Genomic DNA, 6,000 nt, shown 5'->3' on the forward strand with positions numbered 1-6,000 from the left:
TGCAGGGTGGCTCAGTGATGAGCTCCTCCACACTGACAGAGCTAGCTACCAAGTCATGGCTGGAATCCAGGCAGTTTAAGTCAATCTCTCGTTCACATGACCCAGTTAATCTCGAAGGTCCCTTTCTTCTCAAACATTTTACGTTCCTTCCTAAGATCTCTCCCTTTGGCTAACCAAGGTCCCATGTCCAAAACACTGGTGTGTTTAAGTTGGATATAATGACATAAATAAATTTGAACTAAAGAAAAGGGAGTAGTGAGGAGGGGAAAAAAGGGTAGGAGAATTCTGGAATTCAAATCTTTGATGGTCTTCGTGCTCGCTTCGGCAGCACATATACAAATCTTTGATGGTCTTAGAAACTCTATAATCTATCCTACTAATCCAGTTTTAATTATATCCATAAGTAGATAGGGCCTGGACTATTTTTCAAGGCAGAACATAATGTGTGAGTAATTCTTCATATCACTTCTTCCTTTTAAAAAATCCTACAAGAACTTCTGGAACTTATTAGCATGAATAAATCACGCAATTCATTTAAAAAAAATAATGCAGTAGTCTTAGAATAAGATTTGAAGGAACGGTCTGTAAAGGCTGGGGATACTACAGATATATCCTGCGAATTCTCCTGATGGTTCATGGTCAGCCCAATCCCCTGACTTCAGCCAAAGAGTCAAACCTCCATGAAGAAAAGCAGGAGTGTGGGCTCCAGCTGCTTATCACAATGAGGCACAGCACCCCCATCCATGATACCAGCAAGTGATTAACCCATAAATCAGAGCAAATTTTTAAAAGATTTTATTTATTTAAGAGAGAGTGCATGGGTGGTGGGAAGGGGCAGAGGGAGAGGGAGAAGCAGATTCCCTGATGAGCAGGGAGCCCAATGCAGGGCTCGATCCCAGGACCCTGGGATCATGACCTGAGCCAACGGTAGATGCTTAACCGACTGAGCCACCCAGGTGCCCCACAAAATTTTTAAAAAGTAAAGAATGAAAGACCTACTTGTGGCAGACAAGCTGCTTCATCAGGAAATTATTGCAGAAACTGTCATCAGTGTGAGCTCCCCATGCCCCACCCCCCAGGAGGTTGGGTGACACCGGCCAGCTGCCATTGTGACCTGATAGCATATGCCCCCAAGAAGAGCTTCTGAACAATGTCCACTGCTTAGAAAGGCTCACCAGCATCTAAAATTAGATTGGTTTCTATTCGAAGCCCAGGGCTCCTTCATGGCTGACTTTCTTTTCTAAGAGTCTGTGATGGTGGCTTGTTTGATTTAAGAAAATCAATGAAGAGTTACATGAGAAGGAAGGAAATAGAAGACCAGGCATTCCCAGGTTAAGATGAAAGTCCAAGTAAAGGGCGCCACATGCACACTCTCTCACTCTCTTTCTCTTTTCCTCAAAGCAAAGAGAATGAGAGCCTTTGAGGTAAAGGGGAAACCATTTTGTTGGAGAGGTAGCATTTTCTTCACCTTTAGAGTATAATCTGATAGGCCTAATCCAGTAAAAATGGCAACTACTTAAACAGGATAGCTGACAAGGGATAGAATAGATGGAAATATATGTGAGCTCCATCCAAATGCAGCTTTTGGTCCTTGCAGGGACTGAGGTCATTCGTGCATCATGGACTTTATCTTACCCTCTTCCCTTTCCTGGAAAATTACTGGGGGTGTACAGGATAAGAAAAATGCACAAACAGATTGACTCTCATCCCATCTTTCCTAGGGTGGGAAGCAGGCTATCCTTGGTCTCTGACCAGGTGAGATCCCTTTACTGCACAATTAAGTTAGATTAACTGGAAAGACTTTCGCAGATACAATGACACTTCTCTTCCGGATGGAGTCCTGAAATCTCAAGCCTTCCTAGAAACCACCCACGCCCCTGTTCTCCATCAGGAACCAGAGCACTTCCAGGAGTCTCCTCAAGCCCCTATTGTGTGTGTTATTTATGATCTTAGTGCCTTTTCTTTTCAGGGTATTGGTCCATAATAGTGCCGTCCATGTTATTTATGACACAAAGAATAACTTAAACCACATTAGGAACCTCCATATTATAGGGACTTTAGAGAGCTACATTTTTCTAGTTATGGTTAAACTACTGCAGTGATAAATCCAATCGTAAGAGTGCAAGAGGGAATCCACAGGACAGGTGTTACCCATTAGTCACCGTAAAAAAGTGCAGGAACAAATGCCGGCTCACAGATGCTTCACTGTCTCTTCCTAGGTATGGCTGTGGGAATCCAGAAGGGTGGGGAGTGGGAGTGGAGGGGTTGTGTGAAAGCTGGTAATGAGAAGAGATGGGTAAGCCTAGTGTTGGAAGGGGAAGAAGGGAAAGTGAAAGAGTCAAGTCAGTGTGCCACCGAGCAAGGGACAAAAAAACAAAGTGGTGCAGAAGTACGTCTCTTACACACTCTCGTCTCCTGTGAGTTCTGTGGGGTTCCCTTGTGTCTCTGGATGAGCTTCTAGAGTGGACTAGAAATCCATAGTGAGATACCTAGACAAACATCATACCCAGAATGCCAGCTGTGTAAGTTCCTCTGTTTCTGCGATTTACTTCGTTTATCTATGAAAATCAGAAACCTACCTTGCTTTTCTTCTCCCCATGAGTACAGTGGCTCAAGAAAGATTTATTGAGCACCCATTAAGGCTGGGCATGGTGTGAGGTACCAAGATAAAATATAAGTAAGATACTCATGAGGAACACATAATTTGCTGGTGGAAACAGACCCAAAAAGAGATCATCCTCATAGAACATGGGGAGTTTGATGATGGAAATATGGGAAAGGTCTTCTTCATGGAGCACAATGTTGGAGGGCCACTGCAGGATGCACAGATGTGAAATGATAAAACCTAGACTGAAATCCTTGCCTCTGGTCTCCGGGAGGCTTCAGTAGCTCCCATGTGCCTAAGAAACACAGGGAAACTCAATGCCATTGAGACTTTGTGACTCATTGGTGCAAAGGTTAGACTAAGTAACTTCAGTGCACAGAGATTATTTCAATGAAATGATCAAAACTCCGTAAGAATCAGTTTCAACAGCCTCAAATACAAACTAGTGCACACATTGACAGAACATACACTCTCAGGGTTGGCAGACATCCAGAAAGTAAGGCCCTTCATTCAGAGTGTGACATCCTCCCCCAAATTCTGAACAACTTGGTTGAACACCTCCAAAAACAGGTGATTCAATGCTTTCCAAGGGGCTCATCCACCTTTTCACAGTCCTGGTTGTTAGCATTTGTTAGACTGTTCATCAGGTTAAGATTTCCAACCATGGGAGGGTGTCTGGGTGGCTCAGTGGGTTAAAGCCTCTGCCTTCAGCTCAGGTCATGATCCCAGGGTCCTGGGATCGAGCCCCATGTTGTCAGCTCTCTGCTCAGCAGGGAGCCTGCTTTCCTTCCTCTCTCTCTGCCTACCTCTCTGCCTGCTTGTGATCTCTGTCTGTAAAGTAAATAAATAAAATCTTAAAAAAAAAAAAAAATTTCCAACCATGGGAACTGAAAGGTTAATAGAAACTCATTCTTTCAACAAATAATTTACTAAACTACCACTCTATGCCATATGCTGTCATTAAGAATTCAGTATAATTATATAAAACAATTTCACCACAGAGTTCTCAGTGATCACACCTTGCTAGCCTAGCTCCAGTCCAGAGTTGTCTTTGAAGATAAGAAGACTAAACTTCTCTTGGAAGATAGGCAATCCATGCTTTAATCATTAGTTATTCTTTACTTGGCCAATAATAGGGTGCCTTGAAATTTATAGCAACGAGCAAGGAGAACATGTACAATGCCCTTGTGGGGCCTACAGTCTATTTGGTAAGGACAGCCCAACCTCAAATCTGAGTACTTTAAGTGCAACTTCAGTAAGTGCCAGAGAAGAGTAGATGACATCTTAGTGGACTGAGCATGTAGGCATGTCTAATTGGGCCACAGCGATGTGCTCCATATGGCTGCTTCCTTCTCACTGGATTCCTCTAACAGAATCCCTTCACATCCCAGAAATCCCCAGCTATTGGTTTTCATTTGTTCTTCCACTGCACCAGTTACAATCTGGCATTATTTATGCACATGCTTACTTATGTAGCTCCCCCTCTGTAACAAAGATTGTATCTGTTGATACAATCTTGAATGAATGTATCATTCATTCAATGAATCTTGAATGAATCTTCACCCCCTGGTTTTCCACAATATGCTGTGAGGCATTTACTATTATCCCCACATACAAAAGAATGAAAAGGGGACTCAGCCAGAGAAGTGGGTGGCAGAGTGGCAGTAAGTTAATCCAGGTTCAGCCTGCTATAACAGCCTTGCTCTCAACGACTACACTGTCCCCTGACACCACTGGTGAATCATCTCTCAGCTGCTGCATTTGTTATGGTGTCAAGTAGGCTGACTTGGCCAAGATACTGAAACTAACTGTGGCTTAAAGAATAGAAGTCTACTTCTCTTTCATATAAAGGTCTATGATAGGGAGAGTGGCTCCACAGTACTACTGAAATTTAGGTGCCTTCCCTCCTGATGCTTTGTCACGTTTAATGCATGGCTTCCCTCATATGAGCCAGAAGGGCTGATCCACTTCCATTACCATGTTCATGGTCAGCCAGTAGGAAAGGAAAAAAGAAAAAAAAAAAAAAAAAAAAGAAGAAGAAGGAAAAAAAAAGGAAAGGAGAAGGCATGTCCCTCTCCTTTAAGGACATGGCCTGCAAATTGCCCACATGACTTCTACTCAGCATCTCACTGATTAGCTCTTAGTCACATGGCCACGCCTGGCTACAAAGGAAGCTGGGAAATGCATAAGTGGGAGGTCATGTGCCCAGCTAAAAATTCTCATTAAATAAAAAAGGCAAATGACTATGTCTAAAACCTGGCTTCAGGTTTTAGACAAGTTCCCATTAATAAGGCAGTAAAAGTTACAGTGAGATAGAAGAGAAAAAAAGAAAGAAGTGAAAAAAGAGGAGGCAAAACTACCAAGTATAGGTAAGCTAAACTTCTTTTCTTTCAGGACTCTCTACTTGCCCTGGTCTTCCAAATTCCTTCTTCTAAGGAATTATTTCTGGAATGAAATTCCTGACTCTCATGTACTGTTAACAATAGGAAACTATGGTTTCCTATACTTTGGGCCAATCCCTAGGTTACACCCTTTGAGTTTTGTGAATGAAGGAAGTACAGTGGAAGGGAGGTAGAGTTCTCTTTTTAGATACAGAATAACCTTGAGAACTTTGATTACCAAGTGAGCATAACTGATGTCTCGGTTTGTCTTAGTATTACAGAGAAAAAAAAGAAGTAGAATGTGAGCTTCCTTCCCTAAATATCTCCTCCCAAATGTGCTAGAAAAGAAATGCTTCTGAATTTCTTTATTTTCTCACACATTAAGTCTTTAAAAATAAAGGTTTTTACAAAAACAATCTAGAAGTCTCCAGTGTTTAGGGCACACTGTTTCAAAATATACTTTCTTAAGTACACAAAAAATTACTCCTCTTTGAAATTACTCCTCTTTTTTTTTTTTAAATTACTCCTCTTTGAAAGGCCGCAGAGAAGGCTGATATCAAACTTTACAAAATCTTGAAAAGTCCAAGGCATTCACCAAATAAATGCAATAAAAAAATAGAGAGTATAGTCACACTACACTTGAGTGAGGTATATAACTATAAATAAACTCTTATTAATTCATTTCCATTTCTTGGTTATTTCCACATGAACCCTATTTAAGTAAACTCACAAAGGACTTTGCTAAGCAGGAATGAAATGCAGAATATTATGAAAGATACATCTTCTGCTATTGGACCATATTTTGTTGCTTAAAATGACAGAGTGCTATTGAAGATAAGATTTTTTTTGGACCCTGGGTGGCTTGGAGGATTGATAAGATATGAAGGACATACCCTGGGATGACACCCAATGAACCACATTCTCATATAATAGCCTCCCTCTGAAAGGCCTGGAACCTGTAACTTGCTTCTAACTAATATAATAAGGAAATGGTAAAGGGATTTTACAAACATA

The sequence above is a fragment of the Meles meles genome, chromosome 19 (genome assembly GCF_922984935.1).
Source record: "Meles meles chromosome 19, mMelMel3.1 paternal haplotype, whole genome shotgun sequence".
Lineage (NCBI taxonomy): Eukaryota > Metazoa > Chordata > Mammalia > Carnivora > Mustelidae > Meles > Meles meles.